Here is an 18,430-nt window from a genome sequence, read left to right on the forward strand (position 1 = left end):
GGCGCCTGAGCTCAGCGCCCAGGGCCATTTTATCAGCGCGCCGCCAGTACTTGAAGACCTGCCCAGAAGGAGCAGTGAGAGGGACTGTGACGTGCCCGGGGCATTCATCCTCCGTCCCAGCATCCCAGACCGCAGGGGGCCCGACCCCCAGGTGTGTCCACCAGCAGGACAGGCAGGTGACCCTCAGCATCACGTGCCAGCCCTCCTGACCATGAGACAGGTGCCCGGTCACCTGCACTTTGGCATCAGGTCCCTCTGTGATCTTGTCCCCATAGACCAAGCCCCACACCCAGCTGATGTGACTCACACCCACCTCACAGGCAGGCACACCCCTGGATGGCAGCAGAGCAGCGGCTGCCTTCCTTCCTGCTGCCTCCACCCCCCCGCCCCACCCTCCCCCGTCCCACCTGCACTGTAGATCCAGCGGGGGCTTGAGATCACACCACACCAGCGTCCCCTGGCTGGTTTCCGCTGCCACGTGACACATTACCTCCAAGCCCACAGCTCCAATTCCTCACTCCCTGGCACTGGGACTCCAGGGCTCAGCTCCATCCGTCCCTTGTGGCGGCCCTTTCCCACACATGCTGTCTCCATCCCCCCACGCCGGGTCCTGGGGCCATTCTGCACTTTGATCCTCAAAAGTTATCATTTGCTCTTCACTGCATACAGCTCCCTTTAACCTGTCCGTTTCCATATGTGGGTTTTCTTTTAAATTCTTCGAACTCCTGGTTGATGCTGACCGCAGTCTGCACTGGCTTCATGCGTGGTGCCTCTTCACATCTACTCGCAGATACTAAACACACTTAGTGCTCCACTGACTCTGTTTCCTTGGGTGTGAGCTCCTCTCTCCGTTGACTTCATGGCCTCTTTCATGAGGCTGGTCCTCATCAGGGTTTGGGTGGCTCTGCCCTCATTACAGAGAGGAGGATGGTGCAGGGCCGACTGTCCTGGGGCCTCAGCCAACGACCCCTCAATCACCCCAAGGCCACCTTCTGCTCCCTGGTTCCACCCACTCCTGGTGGGACCTGCCTGCCTTTCCGAGGCACAAGCCAGGCGCCTGCTGGGCGCTCATGGCCTCTGACCATCCTGTCTGTGTGCCACCGCTCAGAGTCTGTCCCGTTGCTATCCACAGCTGTCCAGCACAGCCGTGTCACTGTGTGGGTATAATTCAGGGGAGGGAAACGCTGAGCAAGTGCTTGCCTCACCAGCTGCAGTGAGAACCCGATCCCTGAACAGGCAAATCAGATCAGGTGACCGACGAGCCTCACGTGCCAGCAGGTGCTGTGTGACCTCGGGCAAGCATCCTCTCCCCCTCAATCCCAAGCTCCTCACTGAAAACAAAAACAACCTGAGAAGTTTGAGAGAAGAACTGTCTATGACCTCATCTGGCTGGGACGTCCAACCACCTGGCAGATGAACACACCCCTGCACCTGCTCCAGACACTGGCCTGACCAGTCACGTTGTAACAGCCAGGCTTTCACTCAAGAGGCCAGTCTCTGTCAGGACTTCCCGAAAATGGACAGTGCATGGAAAGACATAAAATACTCCTAAAATACTCTTTGTGTATCCTTCTGTATTTTGTGTTCTAAATTTGATAATCACCATTTTTCAATTCACTTGAAAAGCTGTATTTACACGTCTACTCCTCTGGATTTTAAGGCAGTGGGGACAGGGATGGTGCTGTGCCCTGTACTGACCTTTCTAGTCTCGGCTCCTGGCCCAGGACTCGTATGTAGGAGGTGCAGCAAATGCCAGGGGAAAGAAGTAGGGATGTGTGGAAATCCTAAACCATCTGGCTTTTCTAGTATTCTAGGAAAACAGCCACTTCCTGGAAAATGTTGCCTCGTGCTTCCTGTTTGGAGTTGGGGGGACATGGCTAAAGACACCTGCTGAATTTCTGCACCTGTGTGTCAGGGTCAGTGCTGCGGGCAGAGCGGGGACAGACACCTGCTGCCCCCAAGCTCTCCGGAGCCTCGTTCCAACCCGAGACCACCTGCTCCTGTTTGCACAACGGGAGACAAAGCAGCAGGGTTTTCTTCCAAAGCCTGGTTGGTGGATGTTCGTGAAGATGGTCTAACGGCATCACCCAACCTTTGCCCCCGGTTCCACCGCTTGGTACCTGAAGCGGAACGTCAAACCTACAGCAATGCTTTTTCTTCTAAACAGAAACCTCCTTCTGTCAGAGGCCCCGAGGTATGACACGGAGACGCCCTCTTTCTCCTGAGGGCAGCGGAGGGCAAGCGTGTTTAGATACGTAACGAGGAGTGGGAAGGATGCTGTGTGGCTCCCAGACCACGCACACATGCTGGCCTGGCCGGGGAGGACCAGGCTTCTCTCCCGGCCCCACTGCCCAGGAGAGGGGGCGATGGTAGGGAATGCATGACATCTGTCCCCCAGGCCCCTGCAGCCCCCACCCCAGCAGCAAACTTCACCATTAGTGACCCATCACCATGCAGCAAGTCACCCCAAAACAGCCACAACGTGAACCCACGGCTTCAAGCAAACATTCACAGACTCAGACTTGGTGTGTGTCAGGAATCCCTGGCAGGGCTTTCATGGGTCTCTCACAGACAGACCTCCCTGTAAGGCCCTCACCCACACAGCTAGCTCTGACAGAGTGGCGGGGAGAAGGATGCAGGGTGTGTGTGTGACTTGGAGGCCAGGCTTGGTGATCCAACCCCATGAGGCCCACCACTCTGTTGCCTACGTTCACTAGAAACACGTCACCAGGTCCGGCTGGCACCCAGAGGAGGGGTCACGCAGGGGCACGGGTGCCAGAAGGTGGCCCCTTTGGGAACCACACTCCACCCAAGGTTGCTCCCCACCTACCCCACCCCCACCCTGCACACTGTGACCTTCAGAACCCTCGGCCCCCAAACTTCTCTGCCAGGGCAGCCAGGCACCTGCTGCAATGCTTGAGTGCAGGGCTTGCTTCCTGCAGGCCCCACCCTCCAACTGTGTCCTGCTTCCCACATTCAGCCTGGGAGGGGACGCGCAAGGCCAGGAAACTGTCCAGACATCCCGGGGGTGAGACGACCCGCTCCATGGGCTCACCCACAGAAACGGCTCTCAGCACGACCCACTGTCCCCATCACCCCCAGGGCCCCCGTCTCCTGAGGCCACATTAACCTCCATCAGATAATTACGGGCTTGGCTCCACGCGGGAGAACTTCGCTGTCACCCTCCTGCTAGCCGGTCGCCTCTGACTGACAGAGTCTAATGAAATGTTCAAACAGAGAAAGCTCAACGGCTCCTCGCTTTTGTCATGGCGTCACTCGATGCTGGCCCTACTGCCCAACTGCTGTGGCGTCACGGTCGATCTTCACAGGCCCGGCGGGCAGTGCGAGCTTCAGGGGAACTGTCCAAGTGCTCTCCCTTGCCTTGATAGCCTCTCACTCCCGGGACAAATTGTCGTGTGTACCGGAGGAGGATGGGGTTAGAAATCAATGTTCCCCTCAAATGGCCCAGTAGCCAAGGACAGTGGGATGGTCCCTGACTCTGGGGTCAGGGGTCAGGCTGGGCCCCACCCCTGAGGGCGTGGACAAGCTCCTCCGATCACAGCAGCCGCCCCTGGAGACCTTGTGCTGGGACCCCTCTCCACCTCCGTCCCAGTCCGCAGACTGAGCTCTGCTGCACGGCACCCAGAGGAGGTTTGCTGCACCCGAGGCCAGCGCACCCTCCGATCTGACATGAGTGACCGTGTGGTACAGACTCTTGATGGCAAAAGAGCCACAGGGGAGCCGCCTGCTGTGTACACAGCCATGTTCTGCTCCGGGAGCCTCTCTGCTACCCTCCCACAGGAGCACCTTGTTGGGATACCTCTGGCCTGTCTGGATCCGGGAGGTCACTGAGCAGTGTCACTGAATGTCATCGGCCCTCGGACGTGCAGGCCTCCTGCGGGGAGGAAGCCTTCATGCGGTGGCTTTGAGTCCTCACATCACCAGGATGACCTAAACCCAACACAGAATCATGCCCCGCACCAAGTCAGAACCCCTACGTGTCCTGGTCATTGGCTGGTGCCTTTCATCTGCTGGCGTCCTCTTCTCTGTGAACTCATGCAACACACGGGGTTTACTTTCTCGCCTATTTGGCATCACATCCTGCATATTTTCTCGGTTTGTATTTATCTGTTCATTATCTTATTTCTCCAGTCCCTCTCCCTTTCCCACTTTCGCGTCCAGCCTCCGCCAGGGCTCCGGGAATGGGGACTGATACTACCTATCCACAAAGGGCTGTGCACCCGTGTAGGCACACGAAGGCGTGAGTGTGCATCCATACCTGCATATCTGCAGCCATAAAGCTGTATCCACAGTCTACAGACAGACACAGGAGAATTTGAAGGCCGCTGTGTGTTTTTGCAATAACATGATCCTACGATGCACACACTTTTCTGCCTTTTTATTCTCCGCTAGATGATGCACTTCAGGAAAGTGGCATGACATGCCCCAGCAAGGATCTCCAATGCGGGGCACATCCACCCCACTGGCACAGGGAAAAATACTCAGTGCTTTATCTCATCTATTTCAAATCTGTTTTCTGTTTGTTTACCCTAAGCTTACAATATTCATCCATGTGCACAGAAATCCACAGTTCAGAGGTGCATGCTAGAGGTAGGTGGGCCGTCAGAGGTACTCAGGTGGCTGGTCCACAAGGCAGGGGGCACTGTACTCGTGATTCCCCATGGCTGGGTCCACAGGCCCATTCTAGCTGGGGCCACACTGGCCTGTTGGAACAAGCACTGCTCTGCACACACATCTGTATACGAGCGCTTCTATGTCTGTGGGATGGACCCCCAAAGGTAAACGCGGGCTCAAGGGTAGCTGGTGTTCTAATCTTGATGGACACCGGTGGCCTCATCTCCAAAAAGCCTGTAGTAATTCACATCCTCACCAGGACATACGAAACGCCACTTTCTCCGCATCTTCGTGGACCTCGGGACTTCTTAATCTTCTCAAGTTTCCTGATCCAGTGGCCCCGATCTGAGAGGCACCTTCGTGGGTGAGTCGAGGCGTCCGGCAAGGTGACCCCCAAGCACCGTCTTGCTCGAGTGTCCCTGCTTCTCCAGGTGTCTGCTCGCAGAGCCCACCTGTTAGAGCTGTGCCTTTAGCCCCCTTCCCCAGCCGCCCGTGAACCCCCGAGATGTCAGGAGCAGCGGCAGAAACCAAGACATCCAGGGCCAGGAGGAAAGAAAGCCGAACGCCATCCAGAAGATCATCTTGCCAGCATTGCTCAGCTTGTAAAATCCGTGTGGGCCAAGTCCCTGCAATTTCATCCAGAACAAATAATAAAAAGCAGTGTGTAATATTTCCAAGATGAGCATATTCATAGTAAATATTTTAAGATCAATGGCTGCACAAAATGCATTTCCTGGGAGTTTCACTAAAACGGCTTTGTATTAAAACCACCATTTCAATAAATATTCATGGAGAGATTCATTGATGTGTTTTACCACTTACAGAGAAAATTTCAAAGGTCCTGGAAGAAACAATGTAGGATGCATGTGTTACCCTCTTGGGGGAGGAGCGGTGGAAGCCGCGTGAACCCTCCAGGGCGGGAGTCGTGCTTCCCACACCCTGTGCGGCCAGCCTGGGGCAGAGCCCACTGGTGAGAAGGGCTGCAGGGGCAGGGGTGGCAGGAGGCAGGGGCAGGTGTGCCCAGCCTCTTTGGGCTCCGAAGCCCCCCGCCCCCCAGCTCCCCTTAGTGAGCACCTGCTGCATGCCCCGCGGTGCACCCCAAACAGTCATACGGTCCCACCAACTCCTCACTGGACCAACCAGTGTGTTCCCCCACTCACAGGGATGCCGCACCTTGGGGAAGCAGGCAGTTTGTCCCCATGTCACAGGGCCTGTGGCTCCCTCCTTCCCTCTGCTTCCCCTGTGAGTCCTCGGGGTCTCTAGGAGCCACTGGAGCTGTGAGGACAGAGGAAGCCTCCCACGGGGCCAAATGCCACCTGCCCCACCTCCCCACCTCGCCGTCCCTGCGAAGCCTGACTTGGCTGCCTGCTCTGGACATGAGGCCTCCCAAGCTCCCGTGACATCACCCCTCCTGGCCCCTTTTCCTGTGGCAGGAAGCAAACACACAGGCAGAGCATTGAAAACCTGGCCGCTTATTCCTGCCAATTTTCTTAGTCTCGGGTAAACGTATTTATTTTTATAATGGCAACTTGTACCCTTGGCACAGATTGGATCCCACTGCTCCCTTATTCAAGACGCTGGAATCACTCACCACAGCCAATAGAATGACACCCAGGTGCCCCACTTGGCTTGGCATTCGAGGCTCTCTAAGGCTATCTGTAATCTGGCCACACAACTGTCCTCTTCACGGCCGCCATCCTCAATCTGCTCGGCCACTCTAGACGGTTGGCCATGCATGCTCTTCCACCCTCCTGGGACGCCCTTCCTGCCCCTTGCTGACTCTTAACATTTTCACCATCTTAGACGGCCAGCCTAGAAGCAGCCGCCTCCCCGCTCAGCCTCCTCTGCTCTCCCAGGCAGAACCGGTAAGCGTGTCCTCCGTCCACACCAGGTGCTGCTTACCACCGCGGGCCCCCTGTACCTGCCTTTGCTGGACCGGGAGCCTCTGCGGTGCAGGTGCCTGACGCTTGGTTTAATGATGAGGATTCTAATGCCCTAAGGGCAGCTGAGAGCTACAGGGCTTTAAGATGCGATTGCTCAGGATTCCTTGGAGCCGCCTCCGAGGCTCATCTAACAGATGAGCAAGTGGGCTTCTGAGAGGCTGGGTGGGTGGTGGCATTGGGATTGGAACCTACTCCTGGGCCAACAGCTCTGACCCACTGGCTTCATGAGGTACTCCTTAAACGTTTGTGGAATGAATATTCAAACACATTAATGAGCAAATGAGCAACGAGAGAGAAAAATCACACAAATACAGAAAAACAATCCACTCACTGATTAAAGGAATAAAGGATGACCTAGAATCCACGCAATGAGGCCCCTCATTTCTTCCCACTCGGGAAAATCCCCAACACACTTAATGGCAGGAGCCACGCCAGCATACGTGACTCCAGGATACTGACAAGGATGACAAGGATGTCCCATCCTTCTGGGTCCAGGACCACGATGGTCCCGGGAGGACAGAAATGGGGGAGCACCTAGGCCTGTGGGATGGGGAGCTCTGATGTGTTCTCGGCCCCACAGGAGCCTCCAGGAAAAGCTGTGTCAGAGAGCAGTGCCGGCAGGAAGTGCTCAAGAGCCAAAGAAAGCCAAGCGGGATGCAGGAAATGGAGAAGGGGCAGATGGAGAACTGCCCCGGCAGAGCGGGCAGTGACCCAGTGCTCATGGGGAGCCACAGGCACTGGCAGAGCAGAGGCCACGATGGGAACGTGAGAGGCACAGCCTGTGACTCAGGCCCAGAGAAGCCCAGGGCGCTGCAGAGCTCATAGCAGACACGCGCAGCTCACGGAGACACCATGTACTCAGGGCGTGGCTGGGAGCAAACACAGACTGCGGTGGCCCACCCGCCTGCTGGCCGTCACCCAGCCCTGCCCACGCTCAGGTGGACCGGCAGGCCCTGCAGCGCGTCCCACCTCTTGTCCCGCTCCCTCCACACAGGGCACATCTGGAGACGCGGGAACACATAGATGTTTAGTCACATGTATGTGCACACACAGTGCATCCAAGCTCATGTGCAAATGCACACATCATGCACACACATGTGTTCACATATACTTGTACACATGCTCACACACGTGTATACACATGCTCATTCATATGTACACATGAGCACATGTACACTCACACATACCCACACATACATGCACACCCATGGTCACATATAAGTATGCTCACATACATATTCATGCTTATACACTCATACACACATGCACACACATACCTGCACACTCATGGTTGCATGTATACACATGCTAACATGTGTGGTTACAATGCCCACATGTTCCCATGCACACACACACACATTTTCAGACACTCACATATCACACTCATGGTCACATGTATACACATGCTCTCATCCTTGCTCACACACATGCTCAAGGCTTTCGTGCACACACATACATACACATGTGCACACATGTTCACATGCACTTGCATACAGATACATACATGATCACCTGCATACACAATCACACTCATACACACGCATACACTCATAGGCTGCCCGGCTTCACAGCACAAGCAAAAGGGTGGATCATGTCTTTGGAGAGAAGTACATCCCGAGGCTGGTGCATGGGCCCCTCCCTCCAGAGTCCAGTCTTTGTTCCCATCTGTGCTGGTGTCTGGCCTTGCACATACCACGCAATGGGAGGGTGGACGTAGGGGCCAGAGGTCAGGGAGGGGCCAGAGAATGGGGTTGATTGGCCAAGAGGAGTACAAAGAGAAGGAGAATGAATTTCACACGGAGGATCTGATTTCCGCCTGGGATGACTGAAATACTTCCCGAAGGTGGTGTTGGAAACACCTGCATGTGTCTTCCTTCCTGAACTGGGAGGGCCACCTTCCCAGCAGCCCCTGGTTGGTGTGACCTGAGATGGGACCAGGGGCAGACAGATGCATGGTCTCAGCAGGATGTGGGAAGGCCCACCCGGTTCAACTGAATCCGTCCATCCATCTGTCCGTCTATCCATCCCTCCATCTGCCCAGGGTCATTCACTCATACACTTACCACTTATTGCTCATGTGTGTCTACCTTTGGCCCTACCCTGAGGTCCAGGTCCCCGGACAGGACCTCAAGCCTCTTCTTGGTTATCTATGGAAAGGACAGGATACCGGTTATAAGGGCCCATCCTGTCGCACAGTGGTCAGTGTTCATTCTCACCATGAGTCCTGCTGAACCGGGTGACCCATACGCCGGGGCCAGTGCCCTCCATGAACCCCACACTTTTGCCTTTGGAAGTCTTTCCTTTGGGCTTCACCATGGGAGGAAGCTGAACAATTACATGACTGGTTAGTTGTTTTTGTGTTTTTGTTTTTGTTTTGCCACAAGTTTATGGATGTATTTTGAAAGAGGCAAGCATGTGCCTATTAAGAGTGGGGGAAATTATCAGTTAATGTTTTAAAATGACCAATAAAAATGAAATTATCATTGCTCATTGTTTTTTATGGATCATAATGTGTTTCTTTTCTGATGGAAATATCCAACCAACTCCCTTCCTAGATGCTGGCCGCTAATTACATAGTTAGCACACAGCACTCCATGCAAGCGGGTGCTCGCCTATCATAATTCATCTTCATAAATGTAATTGGCCCAATGAGAGAGACCACAAGACAACTCTGCAAAGAGCAGACAGATTCAATAAAACCTGATCGCACCCCCTTCTCTTCCAAAGCCATGAGCTTGAGATGGGAGCTCTTAAGAACATACCAGGTTTCTTCCTAGACTGCCACTCTTACCCTAATTTGATGATTAGTCGACTATATATTGAGGACCTACTCCACTCGAATCATTGGCTAATTGCGGGGGGAAAGCAAAGCTTTAATTCCCCCACAGCAAGGAACCCACAGTCAGGGGGAGGTGGGTAAGTGGTAGTGCAAGCAGCACAGTAATAAACACTCCAGAAGAGAGGCACAGAGCAAGGACTGCTAGATGCTTCCTACAAGGGAATCAGCGAGGGCTGCCCGGAGGAAGGGGCATTCCAGCTGAACGGTGCATGATGAAGGGGCAGGCAGAGGGAAGGCAGGTGCTCAGACACACAGGCAGCTCGCTCAGGCTAGTGGGGGGCAGCGGGGAGCAGAAAGGCAGGTTGAAGGTCGGTGGAGTGGGAGACACAGGCCTTGGAACTTGTGGGTGAGGGCTGTGAACCTCCCCTCTGCATACCTGCCACCTGCCGGACCCTGCGTGGGCTCCATGGGAGGACCAGGTGCCCGAGCTGCAGGCCTGCCCCCAGGAGCCCAGAAGGCAGTGGAGAGGGCTAGAGGCGGGCGCGGGTCACTGCCCACACACGGCAGGTCTCCGACAAGCTCGCCAACCACCCAATCCCACGTCACGGCAGACGCTGTTAGCAGGAGGCTCCAGTCACTTCTAAGGCAAAAGAGTCTGGACCACTTACTGCCAACTGCTTCTCTCTATCCCTGCCGCCAACATTCTCCTCCTGCAGCATTTGAATGCGCCAGGAAAAGGCACTGAGAAGAAATGTTCCAGGAGGCAGGAGGGACATGCAAATGAGAATCGTGGGGAAGGGAACTCTCCAGAAGGAGTGGCTGCCGGTACCATACACTAATGGGGGAGTCTGGCGGGTGCCCACTGGGTTTGGCGTGGAGGAAGTCGTTGGTGAACCGGGGAGAGGCTTGTCAGCAAAGTGGGGCCCCAGGGGCAGAGGCCAGGGGTCAGCAGGGGAGGACTGAGCAGGCTGGTGAGGGACAGAGGCTCCAAGAGACCCACTAACTGCGGGGAGACTAGAAACCACGGCTCTTCTACAGACAAGGTGCACGCTGCAGTCACCTCCCCGCAGAGGATCTTGGAGCCAGGGGGCCATGTCCCCTGGGCACACTCTGCGTGTGCTGCATGATTCCCACCTTTCACAGGACTGAGACAACCTGGGAGACGTCCGGGGTGACCTGGGAGATACGCAGATTCTCTCCCTTCTCTCTCTACTCACACCCTACCTGCTCCCAAGCTCGCTTTCTTCCCTCCGCTTATCTGCTCCGCCCGCCCTACCCGCTGGCTTCCTCCAGGACAGACTGAACCCTTGCTTCCCACTCTTCACTGCTTGGTCATAGGTTTCACTCACTCACCCTCCCCACGGCCCACGGCCCTCCCTGGCCCTGACTTCTGGGTGGGCCATGTGCCCTGTCTGGGCCCATGAGATGTTAGTAGATATGATGCAGCCAGAGGCTTGCAAAGTCCTTGTGCAGCTCAATTTGCTGCTCTCATTCGTATTCCTGGGACCCCCAAGGAGATTACACACCAGCTAGAGGCTGTCACTTCAGACGTGGCCCTGGGAGAAACATAAGACCCGAGTCTACTCTGCAGTCAGCCACACCCAGCTGACCTGTGGCCTGAATTAGATTCACCTAGATGAGCCGTAGTGTCATCAACCTGCAGATCCACGGTTGGGAGAAGTACTTTCTACTTTAAGCCAGTGAGTTTTGGGGTGTTTTGTTATGCGGCACAGCTGTGGCATTCGCTGCCTGCTACAACCCTGGTCACTCAAGTCCTCTACTCTTACTCTGTAAGCCCCGACTGTCATACAGACAATTGTGCACGACAAAGACTTCCCCATCAGGGCGATTCAGTCTTTCTTCTAGAAGGTCATGCATGAAACACTCGGGACCCTGTGCTCAGCTGTAGCAGGGGTGATGGGGGGGACAAGTGCAGGGTGACTGTACATTAGAACAAGACATATCCTACTTCTTTGAGTGAGAGAGATGGGTCTGTCAGCAAACAATCACACCCCAAGGCACCGGCCATGTTTCTGGTCCTAGAGCAGACTGCGTGGACAGAACATCATCATTCTGCAAATGCGCATGTTTATGCTTGAGAGAAATTACCTGTGGGTGTTTTAAAAAAATAAAAATCTATAGGAATGACAAGTCTGGCTTCTTCTTTGTCACATAGCCCCCAAGCCAGTGAGGACACAGAATGCAAGACAGTCTTACCATATGTCAATATCAAATACATTTCCCTGTAAAGCGCATTCTGTGTGTCCTTCTGGAAGATGGGGGATGGAGTGCTCCTGTAAACAGACAGGGATGATTCAGGGGATCACGATGGCTTTGCATCGGCCACATCAACTCTGCAGCAATGGGACTTGTTGACATATAGTCACAACTTGTTAAAAACTCTCCTTGAAACAATTCCAACCTTGTTAGGTACACCTGGCGGTCGGCCGGCCTCATCCTCCTAGCAAACCCAGGCCGGCATGGATGCAGAGGCTTCCGGGTGTGTTTCCTCGGACATGGAGGACAAGCACAGGACCTCAATGGGCTGTCAACGACACCTTCCATTGGGCCTCACACCAGGTAGCACTGTGTCCCAAGTGACGGAGACCCAGCAACACGGGGAAAAGACACATGCGTGGTCCTGGCTCAGGCCGCCCACGGTCTCACGGGAGATACAGCTCCTCCACCTATCACATCATCTTCAAAAAAAGGAATGGCCTGGCTTGCCTGCCCCTCATCCCTCATCCATCAAACTACGCACACCGTCATCACATCACAAGGCAGCTGGGACAACAATGCAAGCGGACCCGCAGCGCGGCCGACGCAGCCAGGCACCGACCCAATATCCACCCCTCCTCCTTGCTCTGAGAGGACCTTGACTGTGGTGGGGCCACCATGCACCTTGACGGACGCTTGCCTTCCAGGCTCTCCTGGCCCCATGCACCCCAGTTCCTGTGAGTGAGAGCAGGTGGAAATTCTGGCAAGGGTGTTCCTTCCCGAGTGGAAGGTCAGAGTTTCTAGGAGATGCTGCTTGTTGGCCTTCGCACCAGAAACACTCACATGGAATATCCACCCATCGAGGAGATGAAAACACAGAACTGCAGGGACCTTGGACCTTGGATGCGTTCCCGGGGCAGCAGTCTGAGCCCTGCTCCACCTGCTTCCAGCCAGCCCTTGCTTACTTCAGCCCCACTGGGACCTCCCCACCCCACCATGCCGCCCTCCCATCCCGTGGAGCCTCCACACTGGCCCTTTCAGCCAGTGCCAGGCAAGCCTCTGGGCTTCAGTCTTGGCCAAACCACATCCTGCATGGGGGTCCAGACAGACTGTCCCACGGTGGGTCTGCTCGCAGCATGCCCCCCCCCACAACAACCTTCCAGGAGTGACCCCTCAGCTCCGAGAGCCCCTCGAAGCTCCCGCCCACAAGGCCCGAGGACCGTAGCTGCCCTCCACGGACATTTCAGCAAAGCCCTCCTTCATCAAGGAAGACACAGATGTATCTGGATTTTTCCAATTCAATCCTTTAAAAATAAAAATCACATAATGTTTGCTTTTTTACTGTGATATATTCTTGTTGGCGTCAATATAAAAATGTGTTAACTTCCCTGCTGATGGGAGGAATTAATCGTACCTTAGGAAGATGCTGTGCTCCACCGGTGGTGCTGAGCGCCCCTACAGAAGGCGTGTGGAGCTCTGTGTCCCTGCGTCCACGAGACACCTTGCTCCACATGCCATCCCCTCCTCAGCCAGCGTCCTTCCTCCCTGGCCGTCAGGCAGACTCCCACGTGTGCTGCTGTGGGAAAGCGCCCGCATGGGGCAGACCTTCATGCCCATCTCTGGTTGCACGGCCAATCGGTCCAGCGCAGGGGCGGCATTCTGCTCATCCTGGAAATTTCCATTTGCATCTGCAACGCACCACCCCTGTGCCTGGAGGTCGAGAGTGGTCCTTCTGTTCATGAGGGCTCCCTCACACGGCTGGTGGTTCAAGTCCTGCAGGGCCATATCCAGCTACATCGTGTCGGCCACAAGACTCCACATCCTGACAAGGGCGCATCGCAGAAGAGCAAGCAGGTGCAAGCTGTGGGTGCCGCCCACTTTGGGAAATGCCACCTACCTTGGGAAATGCTGCCCACAAGCACTTCCTCATTGGCCCAGTTTGCAGCGAGCGGGGCAGTAAGCACACGAGGACTTAGGAGACGGACTGAGGCCTGCTGTGGATGGCAGGCAACATCTCTACCCACCTTCCCAAACCGCCTCTGCTCCCCACCCGGGGTGAAGGTTGAGGCCAGAGTGGAAGGCGCAGCAGAGGCAAGGGGGCAGTCAGGGCCATCTCCCACTCCCCTCCCACCCGCCGTCTCTCACCCCTGCAGCCTCCGCTGTCCTGCCTGCCCCGAATGGGCAACATAGTGCCCGGTGTTCATTCTGAGCACACATCATAATGATAAAGGAAACAGAAACCAGGTCTGATGCCCTGGTGTCCCCCAGGAGTCACCTCTGCTCCCTGCCCCCCCGGGGACCCAGCAGGACAAGGGGGGCCTGGGCAGCTTATGTGAGCCAGTCCTGGGGGTAAGCCCGGTGGCTCAGCACCACCCGGAGGGGCCGCCTGCCGTCAGGGAGTGCTCCACCCTGCCTGAGAGCCCCCCATCTGCCATCATGAGTTCCATTATGGGAGCCCTCGTAGCAGGTGTCATTAAACAGACATTAAGACCCAACAGGGCATGTTTTACGGGACCATTACCATATGGCCAATGTTTGCCGTGACAAATGGAGACCCAGCCAAGCAGGCGGGTGATAATGGGCTAGGAAACACCCCCTGGGGTGAGGTGCTGTGATCAGAGGGCGAGGCGCTCCCCGTCTGCAGGCCCAGCCCGGGCATCGGCCTTGCCCTGGCCTCCCTGGTCCAGGAGTGCCTTAGCTGGAGATGTGGGGACCCCTGTGTGCCCAGCCCAGCCAGCCCGAGCCTGCTCCACGGAGCCTGACTCATGACTTCAGGGCAAGGGGCCATGCTGCCTCAGTTTCCCCGAGCCGACTGGGCTTTGGGAGCTGAGCTCGTGTGTCCTCCAGCCATCTGGAGGATGGGCGGCCCTGTCCAGGCATGGAGACCCCACCTGTGGCTGTGCTATGCCTCGGCAGGGTGACCAGGCCTGGCCGACTGGCTGTCCTACCTGGAGCCCCGTGACCTGGAGCAGCGGGTGTGGGCTCTGGGCTCAGCGTCCCTGGTCAGAAGCACAGCGCGGCCACTTGTCATGCAGACTCCTCTTTCCTGCCTCCTTTGTGGGACGTCCTGCAGAGCTAAGGCAGCAGATGCGGTTTCTCCAGCCACCTTGTTCCTCCTGCTCCAGGTCCCGCCAGGGCCTGGGGTCCACCCGAGCCTGCTGCTCCCACGGGACATACCCCACGGGCAGATCCCCCTACAGCGGGGGCAGGTAGACCCAGGTGTGGCGGGGGTGGGGTGGGTGCAGGACCCACGGAGTCGCACAGCAAGGGGGCCCATTGGGGCGAGGCGGGAAGGACAACAGGCAAGGCCCCGCAGGACCAGGGTGTCCGCTCTCCGTCCTCAGGCCTCCGTAGAGAGAGGACCCACCGTGGGAATTTACGTGGGATGCTGCCGGCAACACCCCAGAACAGCCCGGCCTGCCGCCCTCAGATCCCATCCCCCCACCCCCCTCCGGGCTGCCCCTGGGACATCCAAGGTGCCAGGGAGGAGGTGCCCTGCTCCCTGTCCCCTCCACACATGGCAGCTGTGTCTGGGACTCGGCATGCTCACCCCACACCCACCACTTGTAACTCTCCAGGGGCTGTCATGTCTTGTTTCTCTGTTTTCACCTGGCATCTACGTCTCTGGTGGGCTGACCATGAGTTCGCAGAGCCAAGCCCCAACCCCAGCTGGGTCACCGTAAACCCAGCACCACCCAGGAGCTCGGCAGCCCCTCAGTCCACAGAGTGGGGCCCCAGGCGCTGCTGGGGGAGGCCTCGCCTCCTTCCCACACTTGCAGGCATGGGAAGTGGGTGACCCTGAAGGCGGCAGGGTCCTGGAGGTCCCAGCCTGACTGAGCCGCACCCTCTCCAGATGTGGGCACAGCCCCGGCTCCAGCTTCCGGGCTCCTCCAGGACAGGCCCACCCTGGCCTTGACCTTGACCTTGACTCAGGTCAGAGTCCCACACTCACCCCAGGCTAATGCCTTGCCTCTGCCTCAGGTGTGCCCAGAGTCCCCAGAGCCTCCCAGGCTGCGCCCCAAACACGACCGCTCCCCCCCAGCCCCATGCGTGTGAGTGAGTGGTTCAAATGGGAGGCTTGGCCGTGTCCCCCCTTTGGACCCTAGCTCCCGCATGCAGGGTGGGCAGGGCCACAGCCCAGAGGCCTGGGGTCTGCGTCCAGGCTTTGTCCCCGGCCAGCAGAGCCAGAGAAACAGCTGAGAGGTGGCTTGGGCCTCAGTCTCCCCTTCTCACCCTGAAGGGATGAGGTCAGGGCTCTGCAGCTCAGCGCCTGGGGAGTGACAGGTGGTTTCACATGGTCTTTACCCTAGATTTGGGGGCTCCTGGGGCCGCCCCACATGGGGACAGGCAGCCCTCCCCACACTACAGGCGGGCGCGACCCCTCCACAAGCCCCGCACCACACTGAGCAGGCTCTGCAGATCCGGCCCAGCCACCGATCTACTTCCCTGCCACCCCACGAATGACACGCAATCCCCGTGTACTCTGTGCAGCTGACAAGTCCGCCTCTATATCGGGACGTACCCAGCCCTGGGAGGCCGCGGCCCCTCACGTGCGGGCAAGGTTGCCATGGAAATTACCCACTTTCACTGAATTGTTCATTTATGCAGTCCGGCCAGAATGTCCTCCAGGCTCACAGCTGGGACAGACCCCGCAATAGACAGGCGTGCGGCAGAGGCTGGCTGGGGCCTGACCCCGTGGTGCCTTCCCGTACAGGCCCTGGCCGCAGACCTCGGGGCACAGCCCCTCCTGCCCTCCCAGGTCACAGCCGAGAAACAGCAGCAGGGAGATGCCCCCTCTCATGGCTGCTGCTATAGTTTAGGCTTAAAATGTGTCTTAGACACACAGCACATCTTTAGCTCTTACTGTGTTCTTGCAAACCGTGTGACCATGGGACTCAGTCTCCCCTTCTGTAAAATCAAGACGGCAGACCAGTTAACCTGACGTTCTCTGCAACTGACTGTGGGCCCGAGAAGCATCCTCTCACCTGGACCAGTGACCATCTGGGGGACACAAACCCTCTCTTCCCCGGGGTGGGCTCTGCTGTCTTCCCAGCCGTGGTCCTGGCTCAGGTCAGCTCCAGCCTTGAAGCCACGGGGTGTGGGGGGCACTTCCGCAGCACCCACAGCTTGAAGGATTTTTATTATTTACTTTTATTATTTATGTATTTTTAAATTTACTCTTGACTATTCACCAGGCCTGGGGAGGCCCACGGAAACTCCTGAAGTCCCGTCCCGGTGTCTCGGCCACTCCCACGGCCAGCTGTCCAGCCTCCAGTCCCACTGGGCACAGCTCATGTTTTCTACTTTCAGCCCATTGCCCTCTCCAGCTCCCAACTGGCCCAATGACCTCTGAGCACCTTCCCACCTCATGCAACACGGTGACCCAGTCGTCGTCTGCTGCCCAAGCCCCAGATCCAGACCTAGGCCACCCCACCTGTATCTAAACCTACCCGGGGGCTCAGGGCCAGTGCCCTGGGGGCCTCTCACTAAATAAAACCCATCCTTCTCGAAAGGGGGTTCACACATCCAAAGAAAAATCCGCCCAAGTCATGCTCGCCAAAACGTTAACAGTGGGTCTTTCTGGGTAATGATAACTCAGGGTACATTTTTTTTTTTTGCCTTTTTATTCTTCATACACTTTTGTTTTATGTGAATCTCCTAAAGTAAGTACCAATTAACATCAGGGTCTGAGCAGGGGAGATGATCTTCATCGTGCACTACGACATTGTCTGTGGTGCAGAGGGGCTGATTCCCGTGCTCTCGCCGCCCATGGGGCACTCGCACCATCATTCAGCTCCCCCCGGCCTCCAGGACATCACCCAGGCCTCACCCCTGACCCTTGGTCCAGCCCGGGGCCTCAGCCATCCCCAGACCAGCTGGGGGTCCAGAAGTTTGATCAAAACTCTCTCTGCTTCCAGGCCTTCAAAGGATCGGCATTTGGGGCCCCAATGCAGTGTTTTGAGAGCACGTTGCCCACCACGGCATGGCAGCTCATGAACTGAACACACACACTGCAGCAGGGCTTCCAGGGGCTCATCGCCACAGGACACGTGGCGAGTAGAGCCCAGGCCCTGGAGACGGTGCGGGCGAAGGATACCCTGGGGCAGCAGAGGAACTGCACCCCGAATCTCCAACAACCTCCCCTTCAGGTGCATCAGGAGCCCTCCTGTGACTAGTGTCCTGGAGATGACCACAGCAAAGCAGCTTTCATTGCCGAAAAATTGATAAAAAAGCAAGCTGACCCAGGGCCAAGGAGGGAGGACCTAGGTTCCGTTGCTGCAGTGAGGTCCAGGACATAGGGAAGGAGGTTTCAGACTCCACCTCTGCCCCGAGGCCCCGGTCTGGCCCAGAGATTGGCCCAAAGGCTGTTGGAAGGACAGAAATCCTGTAGCAGGAAGAGGACTTGAAATCCATCCTCCACGGCCTGGCCCTGAGCCAGCCAGGGTGGGCACCCGGTACCTGTGGTTGAATCCAGCTCCTACAGATGACTTCATTTTAAAATTGCCACTCCCTGAGCACATTGTGCGGACCAGGCACCATCCCTGTCTTTGCTCAAGTCATACCCAGAAACCCTCATACCAGGGCCGCAGGGCAAGGACCAGTGCCAGGTGCTCAGAGATGAGGAGACCGCATCCCACAGGGATTAACATAAGCATCCTGCCAATGCTCCTGTGGGCCATCAGCCTGCTACCAAGATGATCATGCTGCGTAACAAACACTCCTCGAACTCCAGAGACGACAAGCACTGCTTCCCCCATGTGCTCGGCTCCAGGCTGGGCTGGTCTGCTCCAGGAGCCTGCTCATTCTCCCAAGTCCAGTACTTTCGGGAACACATGCCCCTCACGGCAGAAGAGCA

Source organism: Canis aureus, chromosome 3 (genome assembly GCF_053574225.1).
Source record: "Canis aureus isolate CA01 chromosome 3, VMU_Caureus_v.1.0, whole genome shotgun sequence".
NCBI classification, from domain to species: Eukaryota; Metazoa; Chordata; class Mammalia; order Carnivora; family Canidae; genus Canis; species Canis aureus.